Source organism: Protopterus annectens, chromosome 8.part0 (genome assembly GCF_019279795.1).
Source record: "Protopterus annectens isolate FY-2018-M chromosome 8.part0, PAN1.0, whole genome shotgun sequence".
Classification (NCBI taxonomy): domain Eukaryota; kingdom Metazoa; phylum Chordata; order Ceratodontiformes; family Protopteridae; genus Protopterus; species Protopterus annectens.
In genome coordinates this window covers 1,369,370,671-1,369,384,952 of record NC_056741.1, presented here as the reverse complement: position 1 = coordinate 1,369,384,952, position 14,282 = coordinate 1,369,370,671, and the positions used below count along the sequence as shown (strand labels likewise).

General features: G+C 41.2%; 1 protein-coding gene across 6 annotated transcripts in view; it reads right to left on the bottom strand.

The window, feature by feature from the left end:
- CEP164 (centrosomal protein 164) overlaps nucleotides 1-14,282 on the bottom strand; it is a 1,424,585-nt gene that overhangs the window by 972,747 nt on the left and 437,556 nt on the right. The gene's annotated exons all lie outside the window — the stretch shown is intronic.

The following is a 14,282-nucleotide window of genomic DNA, read 5'->3' as shown; positions in this document are numbered from 1 at the left end:
AATATTCAGGGACTACTCTAAGGCTAACTTCCTGCTATTAAGTGATAACCTGGCAAAATTTGAATCCCCCATAAACTCTGAGAACAATGCTGCCTATGCAGAACTGTTCACAAAAACTGTATACAAGTATGCATAAAGGCAGCTGTACCTACCAGGAAAAAGCACAGAACTAACTCAAAAAAAAAAACAAAAACAAAAGCCACCTTGGTAGAATCACAAAATCAATAAGCTGTATAACATAAAGAAGAAACCCATGGCAAAAATTAGGAGATGCAGCACCCACCAGGATAAAAGCAATCTCATCAAACTAAACAAAGAATTCAAAGGACAAATAAAGTCTACCAAAGCCAAAGATGAGGTAAATTTGGCCTCCCAGGCCAAGGACAACCACAAGGCATTCTTTAGCTATGTCTGCAACCTCAAAGGCAATACACAATTGTGTACAGAGCTCATTGTAACTGGAGCTACCTATACTGAGCCAGAAGATAGAGCAAACCTAATGGCCGACAAATTCAGCTCCAACTTTACCCTTCTCTTCCCCTCAAACTTCCCTCAGGAAATGCCATCAAATATAACACCCCCTGCTATCACTAGAGAACAGGTCCTTAATGCTCTATGTAAGGCCAAGAACACTGCATCAGTGGGTCTAGACAATATCCCAGGATGCCTTCTAAATAGCATGAATCATGAGCTATCAGGCCCCCTGAATTTTCTATTTAACTGTAGCCTCCAAACAGTCTTCATGCCTCATGAATGGAGATCAGAAACAGTCATCCCTCTGCATAAAGGTGGGTCATCTACAGACCCATAAGTTTCACTAATCTTATACGCAAAGCCATGGAAAGAATTATCATGAAAATGATCGATAATGATACAGTAAACCTCCAGACACTGGACCCAACCCAGTTTGGTTTGATCAAGAGCAGATCATGCCTACTCAACCTGGTGGACTTCTTTGAGAAGGTCACCAAAGCAATGGATGAGGGCAAAATGGTTCACATTGCCTACATTGACCTGGCTAAGTCATTTGACAGAATGCCCCACTTGGGCATTGTTGACAAATTCAAGAGGTTAGATAAAAACCCTTATGTCACCTGGTGGTCAGGCAACTAGCTCACAGAGAGGACCCAGGAAGTTAAAATTGGGGAGTCCACTTCTACAAAGTGGCCAGTCACAAGTGGAGTCCCTCAGGGATCAGTCCTTGGACCACTCCTTTTTGGCATTTACTTCTCTGAAGTCAAGGCCAATATCAATGGTCTCTAGCTGACTAAATTTGCAGAAGATTGCAAATTAGGAGTTGTTACTGAATCCCACACAGACACAAATGTTCTCCAGGAAGGGCTGACACAGACAAAGAACTGGTGTCAAAGCCATGGACTAAAACTAAATGCCAAAGAATGCATAATAGTATCCTTTGGGAAGTCATCCACCCCTGGTAACTATCATATTGACAATACACTCCTTAGAGTTGGCCCAGTAGTCAGGGACTTGGAGACACACATAGACAGTAATCTAGCCTTTGACCATCACATGTCTACTGTAATGAAGAAATCATTCTACATTGAGCAACTTATAAACAAAGGTATGGCATCTAGGTCCAAGGAAGTTATTGTTCCACTGTATTTGGAATTCACCAGACCTATCTTTGAGTACAATGTCTCCTTTGATATCTACCTAACCAGGCATAGTCAACAAATGGCCCCTGCTTGTAAATGTTTCATCTTCCAAGCCCCTGCTTACACTTATCAAAGATACTAGAACTGGTTAGGGATTTGGGATGCATGGATAGGCTTAAGAAGGCCCTTGTAGTCATTAGCCTAGTAAACACCTATGAACCCAAGCGTAACATGGTTCTCTATCCAGTTCATCATCACACTGGTATAAATCCTGGAGCAAATTATACTATCAGGCAACTGACTGGTGATAATTCAATCCTACACTTTCAGAGAGCTACGAAAAGAATATTAGCAATTATAATACATGGAAAGTCAGCATGCTAAAATGACTCTTTAAAAACAAGTCTGAGAATATTTACCTTTGCCTTTCTTACCTGGTAAATATACCACTTCCCTTACACGCTGGTCCCCTACTATTGGAGTCAAAATCCATATCAGTTTCTTTTGCCTCTATCTTAAAATCTCCATTGGGTCCATAAGAAGAATATATACTAACACAAATGACAGAAAAAAGTGTTTCACCGGGAAGCTTAAACCAGGCCATTTGGAAACTTGATGCAGATAAATTCTAAAGAACACAGGTTGAGATCACAGTAGCAACATTTGAGTCCCTCTGTTAAAATTGCATGTGCTGTATAATATATGTTTACCACACTCTTGTGTGTTTGAGAAATTATCTGTGCAGTAACTGGGCTGTGCACGAAGAAAGATCAAGGTATTAAAGTATGTGACCGCACTGATATTACAGTGTTGACTAATAATACATCCTTAGACAAAGGGAATCTGTTGGAACAAAGTGGCTTATGATAAATTATGGTCTGCCTAAAGATATGTTCATGGGAAAATTGGAACTGCAACTGCCTTGAAAGTTAGACAGGTCTTATAAAATGCTTCACTAAAATGACATTCAGTCAGCACTCTTCCATCTAACTGTATAGCTGAAGGAGCAATTAATGTCCATACCCTTAGTCATGCCCTGCTTTTTTTCCTCAGCCTTCTCTAGTCTATCCTTTTTATCCTTCCTCTTTCACCCATCTAAAACACCCTCAGTCCAAATCTGTTGATCCCATGGTTAACTCAAGTAGTGTAACAGTAATGTAATACTGTAAGAATGACTAGTTGTGTAAAATGTTACCATAACATAGATGTCCTTCTCTTCCATGTTGCAATATTCTCACATGTGGGATCATCTGCCTCAGGTGACCTGAGCATCCAGCTCATCTACCAAGCTTAAGCCTGGTTGCTGTCTGGTGCACGGGACGTCACACACAGGGGCATAAACCGTGGGCCATAAATGTGATGTCCGCATGCAGAGACCTCAGAACTGCCGGTTGCCTTACTTTATACTACTGACGACCTGACGTCGGTCCTGAAGCAACAGCAACGGATGCAGAAATACTACTCCTCTGGTATTCAGGCCGGCCGAGGCCTACCCTGGCAGGGATAACCCAAACGTGATGACTGCAACAGTGAAACATGAAGAACATCTGACTGCCCAGTCAAACAATAGTCTAAGGATAAAGGAAGGATGCCATCCAGACAGGGAAAAGGCCCTCTAGGGGGGTAGGAGAGAGGGAAGGAATACTGCAACATGGAAGAGGACGGCATCTATGTTTATGGAAAGATTCTACACAACTAATCTATCTCCTTCTATTCTCATGTTGCAGTATTGTCACATGTGGGAGAGTATCACAGCTCATGTAGATAAAGGGATGGAGGAAGAGGTAGCAGTCTCCAGGAATCCATGGAGGGTGGCTCTTGCAAATCCTGCCCTGGCTCTAGAGATGTTATCCAATTTACAGTGCTTTGTGAAGGTGTGTACAGAGGACAATGTGGCTGCCTCTAGGACAGTGGCTGTATCCATGCCTTTGAGAAACACCCCTAAACTGCTCTAGTGGAATGGGCTTTGAATGTGTGTGGTAGCTCTTTACCATGGAAGGAGTAACAAAATGATATAGTTTTATAGATTCAAGAAGATACAGTCTGTTTTGATACAGCTTTCCCAGGGCCCTGGGGTGAAATGATACAAAGAGTTGGTTGGACTTTCTAATGTCCTTAGTCTTATCCAGATAAAGCCTCAGTTGCCTGTGAACATCCAGAGAATGAAGCACTATCTCACTGTCATTCTGTGCAAAGGGAAGAAAGTGGGTAAATGGACAGATTGGTGAAGGGACATTTCGTTGACCACTTTGGGTATGAAGGGGAAGTTAGTATGAAGAGAAGCCCTGTCCCTGTGGAAAATATGTGTAGAGTGGAGTAGCCATGACTGCTTGTAGCTGAGAGACGATTCTAGCTGAAGTAAGGGCTACTAGCAAGACAGTCTTCCAGATGCACATCTTTACAATGGCAGAAGCTACAGGCTCAAAGTGGGCAGTGTTAAGTTTCTCTAGGGCAATGTTCAGGTCCCAAGGAGGAGGGATAAGCCTCCTTGACGGTCTGATGTGGAGAACCCCTTTAAGAAAAAGTTTCACCTCCAAATTCGATAATAAGGGTTGATCCACAGGTAAGCAGGCTGAAATGACTGACTAAAACCAATGACCCTCTTGTCCTGTTGGAACCCTCTCTATGGTGTCCTGTGATAATAAATCCTGGTTGACCTGGGATATCAGATGAATTTGGATTTTTAGCGGTAGGGGTATATCTTTTGGTAGTGGCTTATCCTGCCAGGTCATAAAGTACCCTTTTTCAATTAGCTGCATTTTATGGAATACCTGGCTAACTTTGCTGCTAAGGAAAGCTTAGAGGCAACATGGGGCTTTGTAGGGGAATCAGGCATAGAAGAGAGCGATGTAGATGCCTGGGAAACCAGATCTAGAGCAAACTTTACCATGTGAGTGTGATAATTAATCCCCTTAAAGGCCAGGGTGGAGGATATGTACATCTTTTTTCCCAGTCTGTTTATCATCCTACTGTCCTTATCTGATGGCAGCAGTGAAGTGGAAGGAATCTACCTGGATTGCTTGTCTGGTACTACCGTAATGACAGCTGAGTTTGCCATGGGTGGCTTGATGAGGTACTTGTGATCATCAGGGACTTTATAGAACCTATCTGGCTTTTTTGGGGCCAGAGACTGGGATTCTGGGGTCTTAGAGGCAGAAGCAAAGGCATCCAGGTAAGCTGGAATCACAGGGGGGAAAAGCAGAGGGAGAGGAAGACTCCATCTGGAGAAGCTCAAAATATCTTTTCTGTACCTCTGTCATTTAGGTGGAGTTCCACTTGAAGTATTCTCTCGTTTTGGAGACAGTCTCCCCAAAGGTGATATCTTTTGGTGGGAAGTCTCCTTCAATGGAGTCCTCATCTGGAGAACAGTATTCCAGGGGAGAGGTCAGCTGAGAGGTATAAGTGAGACACTCATCAGAGGAAGATGAGTCTTCCTCCTGAGTCTGAGGAAGAGGGATGGAGCTGGCAGAGACAGGCTTGGGACTAAGGGTAGGCAGAGCAGGAGTGTCAGGCTGTGGGCCTCAGGGCCATAAAGGCCTGAAAAAGGGACTGGGAAAACCTTTCCCAGTCTGGCTGGTCTTCTAATGGGACAGACAAATACCTGTTTTTTTTTGTTTTTTTTCTTAAGAGAAGAGGTTTTGAGAATAGTTTGAGTGGCTGAAGGCCTTGTTTCAGGCATCAGGCCTGGGGCCGAGGTACCCTGTTCAGACTAAAGGCAGCCATCCGGGCAAGCCTAGTTTCCCCTCAACATTGGCAGAGGCCGACATCACAGAAACCTCCGCAGACGTGCCAACTGGAGCTGCTACGGTAGCTTCCAACATGGTACCCATCGATGTCGCCAGTTCTTCTGGATGTTCCTCAGCCCCTAGACTGGTAGCTGATGGGATGTTCAAAGTCAGAGGTACGGCTGCAGGCCTTGAGACCTTGGCCTTCTTTTAGGAGGCTCCATCTCAATGGCCACTTCAGGATCCATACCTAGGGCCAGATGTTTTAGTCATTGGTTCTCAACAAACAATTTAAGGGCTGCCAGATGGCTGCACAAGGTTTTAGGGACAAATGACTGACAGATTTTACAAGTCGCATGGTCATGGGACAGACCTAAGCAGAATAAGCAGAGGTTGTGTGCATCTTTCTGTGGATTTTGCCAACCACACTTACATTTTCCATTCCTAGATGACATCTGCTATTAAAAGACAAACAACAACCTAAGCTCTATCAAAAATAAAGAAGATTCCCCACTGGGATACTTATCTTTAATGCCTGAAGCTGATGTTCGACTGCAGCAGAGAAGTTCTGGGGTCTGTGCATGCGGATGTCACATCTATAGCCCATGGTTTATGGCCCCATGTGTGGCATCCCACACCAGACAGTAACCAGGCTTAAGCTTTGGTAGATGAGCCAGACGTTCGGGTCACCTGAGGCAGAGGATCCCACATGTCAAAATACTGCAACATGAGAATATCAACTTTGCTAGATTGGTACAATTAACTCTGCCCATTTCTGCAGTATATTTTCCCATGTGACCCTAACAGTTTATTTACAAACCAGGGGAGCGGGCTGACTCTTGGACCCTTTTTGTCAACAGCCCAGATAATTAGGCATTCCAAGCATGTAGCTATGCCAAGTACTGAAATACGTATTGTTCTTTTTTTTCTGCAGTGTATATTGATCTGCAAGGCATACCACTGCACTCCATTTGGTTTGGCTGTAATGTGCAACACTAGTTACTTCTGCTGCTTCCTACTGTCTGAGATCTGACTGAGATCTGATTTTAACTGATTTATTCTAAAACCAGTCTGCATGAGACCAGGGATGTAAATCCTTGAAATTCTTTTACCATCGATTGCTACCGTTTTTTTTTTTTTTTTTTTTTTTTACTAAAAGTGCTCCTGTGATACCTCTTCCTATGTCAAAAGCTTTCTGTTTTATTATCTTGGAATTTGAATGGTCTCACAGGTATAGACCAAAACAAAAAAATAACTAATCAAGAAATGCACAGTGTAAATAGCAATACCACAGGGTCTATGTTCAGTGATTGAAAGAAACAGCCATCAAACGGAGTTTCATCAGACACTGAACATCGAAACTTTGCATTACGGAATGTTCACATCATCGTAAACAAAGCCAATGAATAACCATAGTTGGCCAACATACACAAAACGGCAGGTAGGACGCACTTACCGGTGTGCTACTAATAAGGAGAGCTGCCCTTTTCCTATTGTACTGCGATCTAGGAAATCTGCCCTTTCCCCACTGTAGTGCAATCTCGGAGTTGGTATATATATATATATATATATATATATATATATATATATATATATATATATATATATATATATATATATATATATATATATATATATATATATATATATATGTATATATGTATATATGTATATATATAATTAGTGGGAGGGTCGGTATAAACTGAATCCTGCTCATGTGGGGGAAAGGGCAGATTTCCTTATCAATAGCATACAGGTAAGTGTGTCTTTCCTGTCGTTTTGTGTATGTTGGCCAACTATGGCTATTCTCTAGCCTTTGTTTACAATGATGTGAAGGTTCAATAACATGGATTTTCGATGTTAAGTGTTCAACAAAATGACATTCAATGGCCTTTCTTTCAATCGCTGAATATAGACCCATGCTACAGGAGACACAGTTGAAAAGAAATGAGCATGTGAATTTGATAAAGCAAGGATTTCAGGATGGATATTCAGCAGAATATCAGGGACAAAGGAAAAGAGGAGTACTTATATTAATTGCTAGAGAAGTTCTCCGGTAGTGATAAAAGAGAAAAAAAAAGATAATAATGGCAGATTTGTGGTAGTAAGGGGCTACTGTCAAGGTATGAGGATTATACTGGCATGTATTCATATTCTACCTAAAACTGCTATTATGGAGTTTTAAAAAGTTGGGAAAAATAATCACCTTTCAGCAAGGAATATTACTTGTAATTGGGGACTCGATTTTGATTTGCAACACTGAGGATGCATCTGGGGGCCTTGAAGGGAAAATACAACAAAGGAGGTAGATTTCTGAATAAATTTATGAAAATATTTGGTATGGCAGACGTGATTTCAGTAGTTGGCACTCACAAGAATTTATGTTATTCCCTGCAAGGTATAACAACTGGACTAGACTAGACAGAAATACAAACTCTGACACATATCCAGATCATGTGTCAATAAATACAAAGATAAAAATGCAGGGTAATGACATAAAGATGAGACACTGGTGATTACCCACCTACCTGCTAAAAATACTTTAAGAATTTAAGGAATGGCTACTGGAATTTATTTGGGAGTTACTAGAGGAAGATGGAAAGTACTCCAGGAGTTGTGGCTAGTCAGTGGGATAAAATTAAAGTGAAATTTAAAAATAAGGGAGAAATAAAAGAAAAAGAGCTATAGCTAAGAATGTACAAGAATTATTTAGAGGGACTGAAAAAGGTTAAATTATTGCAGAATAAGGAGAATCTCACCAAACAAGAAGAAGCACAACTGCACAGTGTTAAAGGGAAAATAAGGGAGAAACTGGATAAAATGCATGAGTTTAGAAAGATTTCTGTTAAGTGACTTTTGTTTTGATAAAAAACACAGTGTACAAAAACTTTTGGCACAACAACTTAGGCAACAGAAAGTAGAAGGGCTGTTGCCAAACTTAGGAAGGCTATAACAAGAAAAACTATCAGAGATCCTGTGCAGATATTAGAAATATTTAGGAAATTGTATGGAAATTTGTAATAAATCAGAGAAGTGGGGAAATTAAGAAAAAGCACAAATGGAAATATTTATGGAAGTCTTAAATATGCCAAGGTTACAGGTAGATGAGGTTCAGCAATTAACAGTTATGATAGGAGGAGATGAGATAAAAACAATTTGCAGGAAAGCCACCGCAACAGATGGTATTCTGGTGGAAGTCTGGAAGCCAGGAGGGAAAAAAGTAATAAAGTAATAAAGATTTGGAAGGTTTTGTTTAACAGTTTAAAAAAAAAAAAAAAAAAAGGGAATCATATGTATCCTGGAAGAAACCTGTGGTGGCTGTAATACCTAAAGATGGTAACGACTCATCAGATCCAGCTTCATACAGACCCATTTCAATTGTAAACCATGATTACAAAGTATTTATGTCTATAATGGCTAAAAGAATGGCAAAGGTGTTGCCAAAACTGATAGATATGAATCAATGTAAATTTGTGGAAGGGAGGCAAACACTTGACAACATTAATAGAACAATGATGCTCCAGTGGATGCAGAATGTAAGAAAATGCTGCTGTTAGTGGGTCTTGATGTAGAGAAAGTATTTGACAGAGTAAGCCTGGATTTTAGGAGCAGGGCAATGGAAGCATTTGCATTTCATGATACTATAATAAGGTTAATTAAGAGGATATATGAGGAATCATAGGCAAAAATCAAAGTGGAAGGGTTCCTCTCTGATAACCTGTGTCGGAATAGAGGAACCAAGCAGGAATATCCTCTTTCCCCTTTCTTATTTGTTTTACATTTAGAACCACTGGTAAATAAGAATTCAGAAATTCCTGGCTATAACCAGCATGGTATTCATGAAAAGTTGGTTTTATTTGCAGATGATACAACTTTGTACCTGGTAGAACCAGAAAAAGAACATCTCAGTTTTATGGAACACTTTGAAACAGTTTTTTTTTTTTTTTTAATGGATATAAAATTAATGAAGATAAAACAAAGGCTATAGCTGTAAACTATGCAAACACACATGAGTTGGTTTAGCAATAACCATGTTTATGGGGACATGATAAAATGAAGTATTTAGGAGTACGGGTTAAAATGTTTCTGTTATGGCAGCTAATGATATGTGGGAAGTAATTAAACAAAAGATAAAACAAAAACTGAGACAGAGATCCAGCAGCTGAAAATTTCCATTCCAACTGGCTGGTTGACAGACCACTCATAAGGCAATACAACTGAACTGCTCAACTTGTCTGCTAGCATGTCTGATGTTCAGGGTATGTGTGTTGCTATCAGAAAATGATGGGAACACATCGCCCACTGCCATACTCTCATGATCTCCCAGCAAAGTGTGTACGATCATGTTCCTCCTTGTTTGCAGATGTACCGCACCACTAGCATACTGTCTATCTCAATGGATATCACACCTTTAGGTAGGTAGTCCTAAAAAGCCTGTAATGCTAGGCAGACGGCTCTTATCTCCAAGATACTGAGGTGAAGTTTGATCTCTACAGGTGACCAAGTACCTGGAACCATCTTCCCATCAAAATGCCCCCATAAAGGAAAAGTTCATGGTCAATGAGTCCCAGAGAATTGGTGGGCAAAAAGGTCTCCATTTTGTGACTGATGTGGAGGTTATCAACCATTTGATATGATCTCAGCAAATTTTTGTAAGGCGAATTTTGACATGGAGGGGATGTAGACTCTGCGACCACTGGACTGAGGAAGTCCACTGTAACACTCATGTGTGGTATTTCGCAAGTGGAACTAATGTGATGGTACGGTCCATCAACCCTAACAAGCAGAGAAACAATCTTGCTTACAGAATGTGATGATGGACTATGTGGGAGGCCATTACTATTAAGGAAATTACCCTGGCCTCTGGAAGTTTGGCAATTTGATGAATTGTGTTGATATGGCATCCTATAAACTCTATCTGCTGTGCAGACAGTTGGCTTTTTGCTTGATTTACTGTGATCCCTAGTAGATCTGTAAAACAGAGTAGCAGTGCCTGTTGTTGTACCAGCAGATCCCTAGAAATAGCCGTCAGGAGCCAGTGGTCTAGATATGGGAAGACCTGGATCCCTTGTAGTCAGAGGAGAGTTGCTACCACTGCCATAATCTTGGTAAACACCCAGGGGGATGTGGTGAGATGGAAAGGCAGTGCTCCGAGCTGAAAATTATTGGACCCCAGCCAGAAACGTAGAAAAATACTGTATTGCCTCTGTATGTTTATATGAGAGTAGGCATCTTTGAGATCTATAGAGCATATCCAATCATCCTTCCTCAAAAGAGTTAATATGGACTGTACTGTGACCATCTGGAACTTTGTCTGTCGCATAAATTGCTTGATGTGGCTGAGATCCAAAATTGGCCTGAGGTCCCCTGTCTTCTACAGAATGAAAAATAATCTGAACAGACTCCAGATCCGATCTGCATGACTTTTTTTCTAACAACTTTGAAATCTTTGTTGCTGCAGATTCTACCTGTCTGAGTGGAACATTGTGAACCTTTTACTTCTTTTAGGAGGGTGCAAAAAGGAAATGGTGTAGCCTCTTGCTATTACCCTTAGCACCCAGGAATCCAATGTAATGTTCTTTGAGGCTTGTGGGTGTAAGATTATGCACCTCTGACTGCCTCCAGACTGCAGCAATTAAGTAACCCCTCAGGAGCACTGATAGGGTTTCTCAGTGAAGGGATTGTGAAAACCCAGACTATGTGGTCTGCCTCTGCTGTTGGGGTGACATCCATTTGAGTTACCTCCTCCTCTGCCTCGTGTGCGCGTGTGTGTGTGGGGGGTCTGACTCTAGGAAAGTCATGGTGATAATCCCGTGAGTTTCTGAATCACATCTTCTTACCACCCCCTTGGTTACTCGAATAGGACCTCTGATGGGTGGAAAAATGGATCCCTACAGCAGACAGAGTCTTACTATCCTGCTCACTCCTAATAAGAGTTTCTTTAACTTTTGTCCTAAAGATGGTGGAGCCATTGAATGGGGCATTAACAAAGGAGGTATTGAAGCTTTCCAAGAAATCACAGAGATGTATCCAGGCATGGCGACTCATAGTAATGCTTGTGTCTGCTGCTTTAGCTGTACCATCTGCTGCAATAGAAAGCTAGCACATGGCCACATTACAAGTACATTGTAGGGTAGTCAGTTGGGTGCCCACTGCTTTTTGAATATCTGGTGGTAAGTTTCTCGAGAGGGGCTTGGAAATCTCCTTGGCCAAGTCCCTCTGAAAATGAGTCACATATACAAGGTAATTCAGCCCTCTGTGTGTGAAAGTCACAGAAGCATAAGTCTGTTTCCCTAATCTGTCCAATGCTGTTGACTCCCTGTTAGGGGGTTGAACAGAAGAATTCTCCTCAGACAGTTCCTTTTTCATAGCTGCTGCTAATACCATAGCATCTACTGGTGTTCCTTCAGTACATTTTTTCCTGTCTTTTGGTACTACTAGAATCCTGTCAGGCTTTTTCGGGATGGGTCCACTATGTCAGGGTCATTACATGCCAACTGTGCCACAAGATCTATGACGGCATCCACAGAGGACACCACCCAGGACACAGAGAAGCCAATACCAAAGGTTTTGAGGAACAAGATCTGTCTGAGGAAGGAGTTTTGGTGGACCAGTCCCCCTTCTGCTTCATCAATTCTAAGATGTCACCAAATAAGACGTCATCAAAAGGGGATCTATGGGACCCTTTATCCAAGTCTGTGTCTTCAGTGACAGACTCAGAAGAGGAGCTTAGCTGCTTCAGTTTGCACATCTGTTTCCCAAGAGCTTGTCTCTGGGTGCCTCTGGAGACAGGTCTGAATCAAACTGGGAGCTTGAGTTTCAAGTACTCTCCAAGTTTATTGATACTGACTGTTCTCTCTAATCAGAATGACAGGAATAATCACAGGATCCACTGGGAGTCGGGACACATCCAAACTGAAGGTCTGTACCTGCCTTGTTGGTCCAGCCAAGGCTCTTTCAACAGCTTCAAAAGCCAATACTGCAATCAGAGCTGAGGAAGTGTCCCCAATATTCAAAGTCTCATGAATATTTCCTGGTCCAATCAAGATCAGCTCAGAGGATGACCTTGGACCCAAGCTATCAAGAGCCAAGGCCCCAAGAGGAAGAGATGGCTTCAAAAACTTCAGGTTCAACTCCACTACCGGAAACCTAACACCAAACGTTCAGCTCCGAGACTCATCTCAATCTGAAAGAATCAGAGTTGAGAGAGTTAGTGACGTAGCTGATGCTGAAGTTCCCAAATGTCAGATTTGAATGAGGTGTGCAGGATAGGCTCAGTCCCGTGGGAAATGGAGCAGAAGAATGAACTGGTACTGGAGAAAAGAGTGAAGGGGTAGAAAGGTTTGTACCCACAGATCCCCTCGGAGATGGTGCTGGGAGGTCTCCCCATTGGATTTTTGCCTTAAGAATTTTATTTATTTGTTAGCTAGGGATGTCAAACTGGGCCAGAGACCCGTTTTCAGTGGAAGCCCAGGGAGAAAAGCTCCTTTACAAAAAAAAAAAAAACATTACATGCAAATTCAAGCAGTACAATACCAGAAACCCATAACAATATTAACAATACAATACCAAAAACACACAATTTTACAATACAATACAAGAAAACACATTACAGGATAATACAAGAAATATAGGCAGTAAGTAAGCTAAACAACTAATTCACAAAATAAAGAGATATGTAACAAAACATACAATATACAGTAATAATATTCTGAGTAGAAAAAAACATAGCTAATCAGCCTCCTTATCATACAGATGATGTCCATTTTAGTACGGCTTCTGGAAGATCGAGGCAAACTCAATGATGATACCACCAATTAGGGCCTGGAAAATCTTCTTTCTTATAAGATAAGTGAATGGAGCCAAGGGCTCGACTCTGGTGAGAATATAGCTCAAGGACAGGGAGTTTGGATCTGACTAGCTGGTGAATCTGACCTCTTTGGTATTTCAAGCGCCAAACCCAAAGAATCAGTAGGATCCAGGGACCTTTTTCCTTGATTTCTTCTCTGAATTTCTCTATTAAGATATTTTTTCACTGAAGACTCTTCGTTTTTCCTTAGACGTCTCTCTTTCTTTTTTTTCTGTTTTACTGCTTGGGAAAGCAGAAGCTGGCCTTTTGAAGAAGATATAGTTAGAGAGGAAAAAGATGAAGACCCTGTCTGAGGGGGCAGCAATCCCTTTAAAATTTTTTTTTTCTTTTCTGCCTTGAACAGCCCTGGACCCAAAAGCAGCAAAAATATCATAATCAGTTTAAAGGTGGGCAGCAATCCCTTTAAAATATATTTTTTTCTTTTCTGCCTTGAAGAGCCCTGGACCCAAAAGCAGCAAAAATATCACAATCAGCTTGAAGGTGGGCAGCACCTAAGCAATAAATGCAAAGAGAGTGCTGGTCTTGAGGAGCAATATTGTGTTTCCAAGCCAAGCAATTTTTAAACCCTTAATGTTTGTTTGACATCATAAAAATTGTAATAAACAATTAAATTCTAATACTTAACATACATTATGTTTATCTAAGAAACACTCACACCTATAAACCTTACAGCTAATTAGTAGTACACAACACCAACTCGAAAAGACACACGAAACAAACTCAGCTCATCTATTTTTAACTACTACCTTACCACTATCTTAAAATATCTAAAGCTACACTATACAACTCTATTATCTATTAACTACAGTACGTATCCTAAAAAGGAATGGAAGAGTCAAAAATACCTATTGTTATAAGAAAAAAAATGACATTTTCACTCATGAAAAGCAGAGCTCTCCGACATATCTGGAAGATTCAGGTGGCAAACAATACCTGATGTAACTTAGTGGAGAGGAGGAAATCATGGGTAGGGGGGTCCTCAGATCCACAGCTCTAGGAGAAGGTGCCAAGGTCAGATCTGACAACCCAAATATTGAATCAGACAAAAGTAGATGACATTGGATACATGCC